The sequence below is a fragment of the Anticarsia gemmatalis genome, chromosome 6 (assembly GCF_050436995.1).
Source record: "Anticarsia gemmatalis isolate Benzon Research Colony breed Stoneville strain chromosome 6, ilAntGemm2 primary, whole genome shotgun sequence".
Taxonomy (NCBI): Eukaryota; Metazoa; Arthropoda; class Insecta; order Lepidoptera; family Erebidae; genus Anticarsia; species Anticarsia gemmatalis.
The window spans coordinates 8,309,556-8,324,838 of record NC_134750.1 but is presented as its reverse complement, the minus strand read 5'-3'; positions in this window follow the sequence as shown (position 1 = coordinate 8,324,838).

Genomic DNA, 15,283 nt, shown 5'->3' with positions numbered 1-15,283 from the left:
ATATTTTGAGTATCACAACAAATAGCTATACCATATTGTAAGCCTACAAAAATAGGGAAGTTATTTACATACACACATTTACTTTAGTTTTGGTGAACGATTCCTATGCAAATATTAGTTAAATTATTTCCGGGTTACTTATAGTTTGGTTGGTAACGAGGCCCGTAGCAGTATTCAACGAAAGTTACGATGCTTGTGAAAACAGCTATGAGTAATAGAGCTGATATTTGAACAACCCTACCAGTAAACATCAATTATGTTGGTCTTGACACTTGTTATAAATACATATACGATATTAGCATTGTATTTTACGCAACTGTGATTTTGAGACTTAGTTGTAGAGCGCCGTTTAACAGTAATTTATACAGACTAATGTCCAAATTAACTGCATATGTGGGCGCCGCGTGCTGCAGCAACGGCCGATCAATAAGCATTACTCTATACCAGTTTCATAAACAAAAAACTGTAGAATAATACTTACATGAACGTACTCCACACATTAGGTAACTATATTTTGCTCCTCGCTCAGGCTTCCTAATTACATGCTCGTACATGGTAGAAAATTTATTGTAGAAGTAAATCTTTCAGATTTACTGCTAATTACACGTTTCACGGTTAAGTAAGTGTTCCTGAGTGACTGCCGATGTAAGGTGCTTCATCTTATGATATCGTTCCGATCTTTGCGCTGTGTAAGCTTAGTTTTTGACCGTTTTTGCTTCTTACTACTTCTTATAATTGTCAAGTGTGTGTTTTGAGCATGAATGTTGTGGCAAACGTATTTAATATTAATATATTGAAGCATGAATTAAATCAGCACCAGATTTCAGATAAATCATACGTTGTAATGGCCGGCTCGTCCTTACTATGGCTCTATCATTTCGCAATACATCATCATAAATCTCGTCGAACGCTGTACTGGATATTTGTTGGCGTGGCGTCTCATGCATGTCCTTCATTTAAGTGGTCGGGACTTGCGACCGATATGTCCCCGGTATGCTTGCCCCAGATATGTTAAATACAGATTTGTCTACTCAGGCTTATTTGTGTACCTATTAAAATAATGAAAAAATGATTTTTTAAACGATCCAATTCAAGTAACATGTGATGGAAACTAAAACGACTTATTGGTATATGTAGAAATCAAAATAGGTATAGGAGGTACATATATGACTGTAATAGTTACGAATGTCAAATCGATAGTATAGACTAAAATGAAACGGGTATAATATTGACATAGAAAAACACCTGAGTATTAAAAAAGCGTTTTATAGAAGTGTGAACGTGCTATATTTTAAATGTAATGGGTCAGCCGTTCGGCGCGAATTGTAATAAATTACCTTACATTTATCTCGCTCTCGGTTCAATTAATTGGCTGTGTGTGGGCTCTACGCTCTATATTTGAGTTGTATTTAACAATTTTATCACATTTGCAAATATTGCTGTGATACGATGATTTGAAAATGAAAGCAAAACAGACCGCTTCATATTTATTTTTTAAAGGTGGGTATTAATTAACGTAAACAGGAAATCAGCAGTGCTTGCTTAAGCTTGGGGTTTGCTATTTATGAGATTGGCACCCTTTTCCTAATTCTTGCAAAATTAATCTTATTAATGAAAGGTTTAAGCGACGTTAATTTAATGACGTCATTAGGATTATGAATCTTTAGCCATTGTTTACTTTGAGGAACCTCGCAACCGGAACTTTATATAGAGTAACCGTCAAAATGATGTACATAATATTTTTAAAGCAGTTAGTTTTTGCACAAATAGTCACAAATGTTTTCCCGTCGCTGTCGTATCTCTGAAACTTTTTCCATAGCGAAATCCAATTGAGTCAGCGTTTTTATATTCCCCTTATCGGTGATTTAGCTCAGGCTCTTTTCGGCTGTTAAATATAAATCTAACTTACGGATGTTGAAAAATCATTCTTCGCGTCATAAATTGTGCCGTACCAGCAGGGGTGGGCAACAGTGAAAAATTGCACTCGCTGTGTAATCGTTGTGTCGAACTAGAGGGTGCTAATGTTGCAACTTCAATTTATCTGGTAAAACATTTATTATGAGCAAAACTACACTCCCTCTACGGTGACTCATCTGCCGTTGTAGGGAGATTGCATTTTATCAAAATGTTTTGTGCACGTTTCAGTTTAGTAAATTTGAAGTTTATATTTTACAATTGCTTTTGGTTTATATTTTAAGGCTTCGCGTTTTTACAGTCTTTGTCATTAAATCTTTTTGTATATCTAGGGTATAATAAATTTTAAGCAGTAATTTTATAACCGCGATACTAAAGGGTCGGCTTTTTATCTTTGTACTAAAATAAAATAAAAAAGTAATAATTTAAATTATGCCAGAGAACAAGCAATTGTATCCAAACTTTGTACGACTCTACTAAAGTGTGCTGTTAAGTGGGTCGCTGAAGTAATGAATGATATTATCACATCATAGTTATTTAACTCACAAAGCTAGTTTTATTACTGGCATAGTTCACTTGATTTGATTTATATAAATACACTAATACAGGAGTACTATTTTATTATGATGATAGTTTTAAACAAAGATATAACTTGCTACTTATGTATTTATATGGAATTCAAATGTCATAATGTGTTTCGCGCTCACTCACCACGTTGACTATTTAACAAGGACTGACAGCACTAGCCCAGAGGAAGCCCCTTTAGACGTGTGGGTGCGTCTCTGTCGCCTACCCTTTGCGGTCCTACCCTCAAGCGAATTATAAGCCTACAGCCTTGGAATACTAAGAGGGACGGATAAAAATTCACCCCTCAGGTAGCCACATCTAAGCCGACAGATAACTTTGCCTTGCAACCATGAGACAAGGACGAAATCCTAAAGGAACAAATCAATCCCTCGTATGTAGGATTGGGAGATCAAGCGAACAGGTAAATAAAACGGTACACGAGTGTGCTCGCTGATCCTCCACTAACAACGTAAAAATAAGGGAGTCTGTGTTTGGCTTTCATAAAACACAACGGTTTAATTTTGTGTAAGTAATAGTTGTTTCGCTTGAATCTATATGGAAGTGGTTAACGACTGCTCGTTTGTGAGACGTAGGCGGTGTGCTATGTGTGTGTTTTGTTCAAATTACGTGCAGCGGGCGCGGCCTATTTCCCGTCACGTAGTCAAGGCGCAAACGAGTAGACATCGCAAACGAGCTGAATGTCGCGTACAGTGTCGTCACCACTACCATGCCAAATGTCACTGTAATTAATAATAAACCTTATTTGCAAATTATTTTGAGCTTTGCAACGTCTCTTGATACGGAACTTAGTCCTTTTAAGCTTGAGGTTACACTTAACACAAAAAGTTGACTTAATTTATTTACTCCCGAGTTTTTATGTTGATAAATATTTGGTGCATAGATTAATTAGTAGGTTAACTGTTTAAAATTTAGTTTATAATTACTATTCACATATCAATGTTTAGGAACAGCTGTGTAAGTTAAGTGGTTGTTTATATATCTAGGTTTATCCAATCGATTCGATCGATTGAAAAAGTCTTACCGACCGAGCCGTTTCAAATAGCGATTAATTAGAAAAAATCTGGTAGCTCAATAGCAGCGTCAGGTAATATATTTAAGTATATTAAACATAAAGAGTAGCTCTCGATCGATAGTAATGATGGAAGTAATCTTCATACATAAGACACAACAGTCTTACAGAACTCGTAGCAAGAGCTTCTACGACTCGCCTTTCATCATACGTGTTTTCTCACTGACACAATTTCTTTGTAAAACACCACTTTTATGAAGTGGCAACACACGAAAATACGAAGCCGGAATTTTAACATCCACACAGAATAATTTTTAAGATAAGCCTGCTAGTGGCGGTACGGATACTTTTATCTTACATCTAGGTTAAAACCTTCTGGAAAGTATGTACATTCAGGTTTTTCAATGAACGTGTGCTTTTCTTTATAGAGTTTAAGTCCCTATATTTACCTATTTAAGTAAGTTTTGTGAGCTTAATATAAACCAAAATATAAAAATAAATTGAATAACTGGTCGTTTTAAGAAATTATTATCTTTCTTCATGTCAATCGACGTGTCTTTTATTGGAGGAAGTTCTCAAAATAGTATGCACAAATTTTCTGGACAAAAATAAGTTTCAAGAAATATTTTAATAAAATAATTATTTGGAAAGCAGCCGAGTTTGTGGTTAAAATTAAATAAAGAGTCTACTAATGAGTATTCTTGATGCACTTGCACAAAACTAATTGGCTGGCGTTGCTGCAACGGAATAAATAAAAATCCATTAGGGCACCGCTCTGCGCCTCGACTTTAGTGTTGTTCAAATATCATAGCAGTTAAACTGACCAATTAAATGTCCACCAATTACAGACAATTCTACTTTTTTAAGACTGTCAGTTTGAACTGATAAAGTAAAAGCAAAACAATGTAAAGTATTTCAAACGATGGGAGAGAAAAGACGGTGGCAGCGACACGTCACTCAAGTAAAATAAAGGTTAGTGAGGAGCACGATTCAGGGGGCTCTTACCGGGATTACCGGTGTCGTATTAACGCGTGATCGATAGCGTGTATCGCGGTGCAGGCCGCAGCACTGGCTTCCATCTTGTCGGTCAGTCCCATCACGTACGTAACGAATGAAGGATCTGCGACCCCTACCGCTCACCGTTCGGACAACTCTCACACTTTGTACCGTATTTCACATAGCGCAAGATAGTGAACTGTAATTTAAGTTTTTTTGTTCACTGTAAAATTCACAACTTATGTTTTTCCTTATTAAACGTAAGGGTTTTAGATAGAATTATTTCATACACGTAAAATGTATAAGCTCACACTTCGTGTATTGGGTAGGTACCTTTTATATTGTATGGCAGTCGTTAAAGACATTTATTTACTTTTAACATTTATAAACTACGTTGACGCCAGATAGCTATCAAACGCCACATAATTGTCGTTTCCATTTTCAGTAACCGATAACAGAGCGAGACTTATAAAGTCTTGACATTGATTTATTATAAAGATTTGTTCTATTTCAATTTCAGATATAACGCAATATAAGAAAACAATGACCTCAGCGATCTTCTTGTTTGCATTACTGCTAATTTTTAAAAGTTTTTATTGTTTTTAAACACAGACAAATAATTGGTATGATTAACATTCTTATGCTTATGCATAAACATGTCTCGGTATACGGCAATTAAATATCAGAGAACAATTTGTAATTAATAATAATATAATCTAGCAGGTAATACACCTCAGAAAATCTCTTGAGATAGGAGAATCCCTACAATAAGGTATTAATCAGGATTCAATGGGTAATCAATGAATATGTAAACATATATAATATCGTGCTGTGTATGCAAGTGGACTATAGACATTGTATTACAAGAGGGTTGACGCCCATTTAATTAGCGCGCTCCATTAGTGTCGGTGGTCCGAACAAATAAAAGTCGTATTATGAATAGCGGCCCAGTCGGAACTGTCACTATTAACGTGATTGCTTCCGTGAACGACGAGCTCGTACATGTACCTACCCCCATATTTACGCGAACCCTGTTTACTAGGATTTTTGTTTGTGTTGGCTACAACAAATACAAATATTATTAGTTTCCTTGTACAAATCTTTGCCTAGAACTCGACCTTATTATACAAAGAACACTTTATGGTCAATAAGTATAGTATCATGTTCGTTGCCTTGAATACTCAAATGATATAAAAACGCAAGTAGTTCAAAAATGTGATTTAAAGCGCAACCACAACATTTTATAAGTATACTCGTAGCATGTCGAGGATTTGCAAGCTTTCAAGCGCCATATTAACCCATTTTTCTTACTTTCAGCCAGCGCAAGATGAAGAACAACATACAAACAGCATTTTTTATCACTAAACTCAGACTGTATAAAAGTGAAATTTTACATTGCATTACGTAAAGCACACTGTTAGTAAGTAATCGACAAGAGAGCTCGTTTTATTGAGATTGTAAAGAGACCTAGTTCAGATAATATCCCAATTTTCCGCGTCATTGCTTCTCAATAGGAAGTGTTCTATTTGTCATGAGGGGCCGCTACCTACTTTAAAATTATTATGTTCGACCTCCACCATTTATGTAGATCGCCAAATGAATATCACGTTGATTTACATTGATTAATTGAATGTTTACCGCCCCGACTGCTATTAAATGATATCTGGGCATTTTTCCCTTTTCGTATTTAACTTTGACGGTAGAACGATAATGTAAGCAGATGTCTAAAGAATATATTAGTCTCGAGAATCGCTAGGGACGACTTGATTGCGAAATAAACCTTGAAAACACAAGAGCTCTCGTGGAGATCGTTCCGAACTAAATAGCCCGAGTTGACGTCGAGTCGCATAGCAGTCGAGGGAATTGGAGCCCGCCGTTGGAGCGCTAGTGCCGCTAGTATTACGCTAGAAAAATACATCTGTTGCACGTGTCTTAAGACAATCTTGTACAATATAAAGCAAATAAAGGTGAAGGAGAATGTATCTAAAATTTTAAAACTTTTATTAATGTTTCATTACGCTAGAGTTTAGTGTAAACATGTCGTCCAATGCTGGATGAGATATTAATAGGGATTAATATTTCATACAATTTATAATTAAGTATCGTAAGTCATAACAAGTTTAAGCTTGCAACAATAATACTATGTTGGTAAACACACTAGCAGCTATTCTAACTGACTAGCTGTATTATGATTCAACTATAATGATTTAAAAGCGGTGCAAGTTTTACTGCGGGGAATAGTCTAACTAATAGTTTTGAATTGCCAAACAACACAGAAACTAACGGCTATTGTAAAATGTTTTTCACGATAGCTTGATTTCCGGCCAACTGCCCCGAGGGACATGCGATGGGAATGCATGGGACTTCCTACTTCATACCACTTTATATTTGAATCGCTTTTTGAATTTTTCAACAACGCAATTGGTTTCATTTTATATTTTTTTATATTACGATAAAGAGTAGGTTTTGTGTAGGTTTTATTGTGCAAATGTTTTTATGGGGTTCAATATGGATGAAACTAAATTAAATCGTATATTAAAATATGGCAATATGTTTATTCAAGGATTCACGTCTGATTACATTCCATTAGCCATAGAATATCACGAAGAAACATGAATTATATAAGTCACCTCTCACTCTCGTAGCATCTTGTAGAGTTCTCTTAGTGCAGCGCTACGATTCTACGAAGACGGCTGATGTCTACGGACAATAGAGTTGGTACGTAACCGAGCTCACAGGCAACGTTAGCTGAAATCTTTTGAGCTCCCGTCAGACGGAATAGACACGAGGTTTCGTGTGCAAACTCTACTTGTTGTTCCAAGTGCTTACAAGTGCCTAATTTAGACAAACGATTAGATTTTTTGGGAAATTAAAATAACGTTAATTTTCGGACTGTTGATTATATTGTTTGTTATCATTTTGTGTAGGTACTGCAAATAAAAAAGATAAAAAGAAAATGGAATTTAAAAATTCTTTTAGCTTTCATTTTGATAAAATATGGATTTTCCGGCGGCGTTTTATGGAGTTAGGAACACTTCGTAATCTACCTTTGCGAGGATTAACGTAAAATCGACGGCAGCTAAAAATATTCTGCTCTGTATCGACGCGGCGCGGTGGTTAATTACTCTTGAATATTTATTGGTCGTTTGAATAAATCGCTTGCGGCGGATAAGCCTTTAACTTGTATTATATTCATTTTTCCCGCCGCTAATTTTTGGTTCCTCTTTAAACAATTTTTTGAGGACGTTTTCATTAGTAACAAATTCAGAAAGTTTACAGATACAAGATCCAAATTAGTGTTAATTAAAATGTTTTTGCTAGCAGGCTTTAATATTACCATGCAAAGGGATATCTTAATTAATTTATTTAGGTTTGTAAATATATATTTTCGTAAATAAAGGCGGCCTAGCAGTATTTTTAGAGAAGTTTATGTTCTCAGCATCTGTTGCCCTTTCCGCGTAGACGCTTAACGTGATAGCCTGTAACGGGTTGGTATTGTAAATAACCCCTGTTTAGCAAAGTCAGAGGAGGGAATTACTTTCGCTGATCCCCGGAAAAGTTTCACTATTACGGAGCGCAAGTGTGATCCCTTTCGTATTACTTTTATGAGTACGCCAGCAGTTGACGGGACCTATGCAAATGTTATGTCGTTTGCTAAGGAAACAGCGCCGCTGGATTCGAGTACTACACTACTACAGTTACTGAAGAGTGTATGAACGCATTGCTTCTTCAAATGACAATATAGTATCTCTGAATGTATCCTTCTGCTATTGAAGGTATTGTCGTAAATACCAACATACGTAATTCATGACAATATCGGAATTAATAGCCGTTTTTACTAGTTACGGAGTTTCTACAAGTTGGCATGGCCAGTCATAAAGTATATTCTTAGTCAGTGATTATCTGAATGTATGCGAACGGCGGTGGGTGCGCGGCGGAGATAACTCGTAATATTGTGGAATACTTGTGCGCGCAGAGAGAAAGAGGTCTGCGGCGGCGCGCCCACTACTAATGAATCAACTTCGATGGAGGCTGCCACTGCCGCCCTGCGCCCTGGCGCGCTGCCCGCCGAATTCAACTTTTAATTGATTTGACATTATTCCGTTTGTGGATCCCGAGCGATTGCGCTGCGCCCCTTCAATTATAACTCATCTCTCAATAAAATGATCAAATGAAAATTAATTTAGGAAAGTTAAATGAAGTTATTTAAACCCTGGGGAAATGTCGTTCACCATAACAATTGATTCGCGATTGACAAAACATATCTGCTAACTGAACAACTTGATTAATTTAGTAACAATTGAACGACATCTATATTAAATAAGCGTCAACAGTACCAACTTTTATATACATACATATGTACCAAAATTATTATCTGATACTGTTATTGTATTTATTGATTATACAATTAGGTTTTGACAAACAAACTCATTCTAACGAATAGTTATAAATATTTCTTATTTGAGGGTTATTAGTCGCTGTTTTTGCGTTTTATGACCTTTTAATAATAAACGCGCAACGCGGCGCAGTCACGAGACTTTAAACATTGCTTAACTTAAATACTTACAAAATGTAAGATGCTACATAGATGCGTTAAAACTTTAAAGTACTCTTATACTAACATGCCCCAGTGGCCCGACGTCACATATTCTACATATCGTGAATGAGTGCAAAGTTGCCGCGATAGCTCGCGAGGTTCGTTCCAAACTTGCAAATGAAAAGTTAATGCACAACTTTGTGACAGGCGCGGTCGCCAGCTTCGGCCGCGTTCGACCTCCTAACGCCGCTCAAATGAATCTAAACTTTTTAATTATATGCTACGACAAGTCTCAGATTTGTCATCGGTGCCTACCGTTCTTGACGTTAAACAAGTATAATATGTTACGAGATTTGTGACAGTCTATATATCAGCATTACGGTTTTCTTAAGAGTGATTGTCGGCAAATTGTCTTTATAGCTATCTGCGCCCAGTAACTTTCACAAGAGTCTACGTGTGACAGAAATTTATACTTGCGAATAAGCACTCTAACTTTCACGGGAGCTTTAAGAAAGAAAAATAGTTTTTATTTTCTCTAAGGGAGAATAAGGCGATCTTTATTTTTTAGGCGCTTGAACGTTATTAAACGGGTAGGCACTTCAATAAATATTTTTATATCGTTTCGCTAGCTGTGGGTTGAGTGGCGAACATAGGTACGTATATAGTATAGAGCTTTATATAACCGATTTGTGCAAACTATTACCTCCGATTAGTTGGAAATACGCCGAATTCTGATTACACATCCTATTCAGCGATTAAGTGATAATATTGGCAACTTGGTGTGTTTGCTTCATAACCTGATCAAAAATGAACCTACATGTTAATCCAATATCAACAAGCATCTAAGTACTCATATTACCAAATTAGTGGATGTAATGAGTTCTGGCCTCATATTTATATGCATACCTAATTCACGCTTACTGTATTAGGAACCTAAGCAGTGTTTATTAGTAAAGGCGCCGAAGACTATAACAATTCATAAAGGAAATCCGATATCTACTTATTAAATATACTTGGCATAAGTGTAGTATTTAAAATCGACCTACTTAAAGATAGAATTTGTAGCGGTCATTAGGCCTCATTTAAGTTAATTTAAATTACTGCAATTGTGTAGAAATTGCACGTTAGTATGTGCAGTGTACGTTGTTAGATCTCAAGCCAGCAATAGTGACCATTTTCGTTTATAACAAGCACTTCAGTCGGTTTTTATGACTCCCGAGAAACTCTTTACGTATATGACAACAACTATACGAGGCAGTACAGTATTACCATAATCTAATTCTTAGAATGGACTAGCCTTTCAGGGTATAAAAATGTAATTTTGGCTATTTTATGTTTTTGACCTGTGTTTTGTTTTATTTTTTTACAAGGGAGTTCAGATAACATGCAGTATCTTTTACTTATTTGTATACCTTCTGCAATCAAATGCCAAATGCAATATTCATTGCTACCATAAAAAGATACGTACTAATTGAAATTTTGTTTATTTCTCTCTCAAGTAAGTCGTAGTTGTTTGCTTGTTACTAAGTTACTAACTCAGACCCACAGTGTGCCCATTGCCCAAACTTGATTAGGTACGTTACATTTGGTTAAACCTTTAATGCAAGTTTCATAAGCTAAGACGAACAATCACTCTTAACAAATTTATTATGTATGCAGGTAAATTTGCTCAAGCTGTGCTGTACTTAGGTACTTAATCATTACCCTGCACCACAAGGGACAGATGTGCCTTAATATAATAATAGTACGGCATACTAATTTCAATCGCTGTACGTTTATGTCTCAGGTCCCTAGAGGTTCGGTCCGCTCACAGCAGCGAGTCCCGCCGCTCTCGCAGTTCAAATTAAACGCACGCCTAAGACCCGTTATAAAATTACATTAACTTTATAATGCCGTAAAGCGTGGTTAGAAGCACTCGATTAAAAGGGTCCATATAAAGATAATTATTCCGCAGGTTATAACGCTCACCGTGATCTCATTAGTATGATATCGGTGTCTTTTGCAAATGTTCTGTATTGCTTTAATAAAATTTTATGTGGTTTACCCACTGTATTGTTTTACGTAAGCATCTTACTATGCACACATTGACTTTAATATGAGCGCCATCGTAGAATCGATTAACGTTTAAAATGGCTATTACGAGCCCTCGTAATAAGCACTCTCTTCTTCCTATAAAATCTTTTTAAATACGAATAATTTTGTCAATAAAATATTGTGGTTAAATAATATCTATTTAATTAATATGCGAAACACTTAGATCTTTACATCTAAGAATTACTTAGATCTTTTTATTTTTAAACTAGCTGACCCGGCGAACATTGTACCGCCTAACAATTAATGAAAAAATCAGATGTTGCACAAAAAATAATTTTAATTCTGACTACAGGATAAAATCCAAACTTACCGGCAAACCGAACGATGCTGATCTCTTTCGAGGTCATATCGTGTCAAATCAAAGTGCTTGTGAATGTAAGCCAATAATTCAAAAGTTAGAGGAATCGAGTTGGAATTCCAGCGGTGGGATATCTGGCACAAATTAAAACTTCCAACATTCAGTGTTTTCACTTCCACTTTTTCTATTTACTTTTCTATTAAACTTTGTTTTCTGTAGATACGGGATGAGGCAGCCTCGAGATTTATCTACGCGATACCGTTCTATTTGGCCGAGGGAAAATTCAATTTGGTTTTTACCTGAGGGTGCTTCGTGCGAACCCTCGCATCCTCTCTTTAATGTTGTTGGATTCTTCGTAAGAAAATATAACCATGATATTTTTACTGCATATTGTACGATTCAAATCTACACGGTGCCAGGTAATTAGAGTGTTATTAAATTTACTTACACTGAGGGGAAAATAAAATTGTTTATTATTTGTAAGCAATCTACCTAATTCTCTCCATTTGTGTTATTCATTCTCCGAGAAGTGTGAATTAGCGGGTAGGTAATACTTAAGTCTGCAAAGAATAAAAATGTTAATTATACGAGATTACAACGTGTTTTACAACAGAAAGTCTCTCGGTACCTAAACGTTACTTGGAAAAATATGTACATTTTTCCTTTGAGAGCATCCTTCCTGAAAATGTCTGTTATAAATTCATCTGCTGAATTCGTAAGATACCATAACTTCGGCTGTGTATTTAAGACGTTTTTAGAAAACATTTCTGAATGTCGACAATGGATGAAGAAAAACAGTTGACAAAAGCGATTTTGCTGTTTTCATTTACTTTCCATTATTCTTTAACTCGTTTGTCATTCTTTTCTCTCCGCCCGAGGCGCGTAAAGAAGAAGAATGAAGGTTGTTTATATTTACGCAGCTAAGTGACTGGTGGAAAGAAATAAGTAACATTTGCAGCAAAGATTTGCCGTTTGCTGTTTGTAACACGCAGGGGCGAAGTTTATGTGCAAATCATTAGCGCTATCAAAGGATTGTTAAAAAATACCCTTGCGCAGATACATTCTTTCATAAAAATGGAAATTGGCTCACATTGTTGCAGACACAACTTTAAATTGCGAAGACATATAGACATAATGTATGCTTGTATCCGTGTAATAGATATAAATGAGAATTCTGTGAAAGCGTGTAAAGCGCGCGCGGTTCACTATCATTTCAGAGTTGGTATTAATCACTTAGTCAGACAAGCTCTCGTCTCACTGAGATATCGTTAATTTAACACTTAAAACGTTTTTATTCGAGTGGATAATTGCAAGGGGGCGGTCGTAATGGGCCACGTTCGAGCTCGGCTAAGATTGATGGCGTGCTGTGTTGAAACATTAAAATAGCCGACTGAACATTTGAATAAGAAATACTTGATCGCCCGCGGGATTACGCGATGAAACGATCGTTTGTGTTTTTTTGGTTCGCGCTTCAGAATGTATTCCACGAGACGAGGAGCGATTGGCGGTGTTTAAACGCTTTTCCATACAAGCAATGCAAATGGTGCTCATAAATATACGATATTGGTATCGGTACTATTACCTTAATATTTGTTTGTGAGGTTTCAACCTGAAAGTGAAGAGTAAAAGAGAACTACGCTCATGGATTCATTTTGAGTTACGTAATGTATGACGGTATTCAACTAGTCTGCTTGAAACGATGCACCTCTGCAGTAATTAGATGTAGCAATCCAATCTGTACGTTCAGACAAACACGTTTCAGTTTCAGATCCCTGTGAAAGTTTCTATTTATCCATCGCTTGGTATTGCGTCCACATATGCATGAATGAATTACGGCGAGTTTAAATGTTATTTCAGGTAACGTTTCACCCCACTGCCCGCGTACGGCGCTTGTTTTCAATGTTAAGATAATGTTAGAAAAACAACGATACGTAAGGGGGAGGGTCGGGTGCGCTAATCTGATGCCGAGTGAAAAGATTTAGAGCACACCCCACGGCATTAATCTATATAGATTATATAGCTATAAATGTATTACTTTGAATGTAAATAAACTGTACCAATACTTTGTTATGCATAGAAAATATATTTGCATAAAAAGTATTTAAATTCACTTGGGCTAATCATTCATTACATAGGGATTGAATTAGGTATGTGATAGTACTTATTTATATGTACTAAGTTAATCTAAAAACGGTACAGAGGGTTTTATCTATGTTCCTACATACGTAATTTAGATACTTAGGTAGTGAGTGACCGACTTTTACCATTATCGAGCAGAGCACGTAGTTTATTGGTCCCGGTGGTCGTACGGTCGTCTGTGACTATTGTTACAGGAATTCAGTAGCTTGAATAATTCTTACAACTGTTTTCTTCCTCTAAGTTTAGGCATCCCGCTCGTTTCGTCCGCAGACGACAGTCGTTTCGTAGAATAACGGTCGAGCCGAGAACGACCCTCCCGCATTGCGAGTGGCCACCTAATGATGATGATGTTGTATTTCAACGTAGGCTTTGGTTTCTAAATACAAAACGCTCAATAAATAAGGGCAAGCTATTTTAAAATAAATCAACGCTATTATAAAGATAAATCGTATTCATTTAACGGATCCCTATCACAATGTTTCTGAGAGCCTGTCTGTCCAATCAATCCGATCTCGGACGATAGAATGTAATTAGAATTTTTTAATTTAAAAAAATCCCAATTAAAACTAGGGTCCCTCTATTAATTATCTGTGGAACTTCGCTCAATAAATGTCAATACCGAATTACCGATGAAACAACGCTGGTATCTACAGTTAGACTGGCACATTAACGTAGATAAGTGGAAAATTATTTTTTTTAGGTGTGGTTTCATCTAAAGAGAGTATGTCAGGATCAGACGCATGTCTAAGAGCTACTAGAAATATAAATAACCTCTCGAGCGCCCAACGTCAAAATTCAAATATACCGTTAAGCGTCCGGGCCAAAAATGGCGCGCGAAATTGAATTGGCGGTTGGCGTTTAAGCGCCGATTCCGTCATATTTTAATACTAACACCCTAGTCATACCTTATATATTTGAAATCTACATAAAATTTGCTATAGATTAAAAAAATAAACCACGAATAATATTTGATAGTTTTAGTACAATAGTCCGTTTAATCTGAATATTGTGTGCTTTAGGCATGTGTTTGAAGAAAGTCTAAAAAATATTTTTAGGCAAAAAAAATAATATGACGAAAGGTCTTATCGTGTAGTTAATGAATAATGACATTAAAATCCACCTGTAAAATATACTCAAATCTTTAAAATTAGTTAGAAAAAGGATTTACAATATTGGTCATAAAGGAACATGTCGTTGGGTCAGATGTTGTTTAAGGTGCTCTCTGGCCTATATCAACCACTTATTCAAGTGTGTGCATTAGATCGTCGTCTCGTTTCATCAGCTTCAATGTCAAATATGTTTAAAAGGGATAAACATAGTTTTAGCATTTCGTTTTTACGTTTTTTAAATGTAAGATCGTTTTGCCGTACCACGGTGGCGGGGCGCTTGACGGGGGTAGCACATTCAACCGTGACACGGTGGCCGGGCGCTTGAGAGGATAACTGATTAGTTTAATAAACATTCTCAACAGCATCATTCTACTGATAAATTAATAATGCTTGCTAAACAATACAAGCGATCAGCCGGAGTAGTCACAAGTGTACAAACAGTACCTAATAATGACAGTATTGTTCCTACTTAGATAAACATTGGCAGTATCACAAATACATTTTTTTCCAATTCCACTCGGTTATATTGCACAATATTTGCAATATCGAATGCGCGAGGACACACGATCCCTTGCAATGGGAGGAAAATACCGACTGAG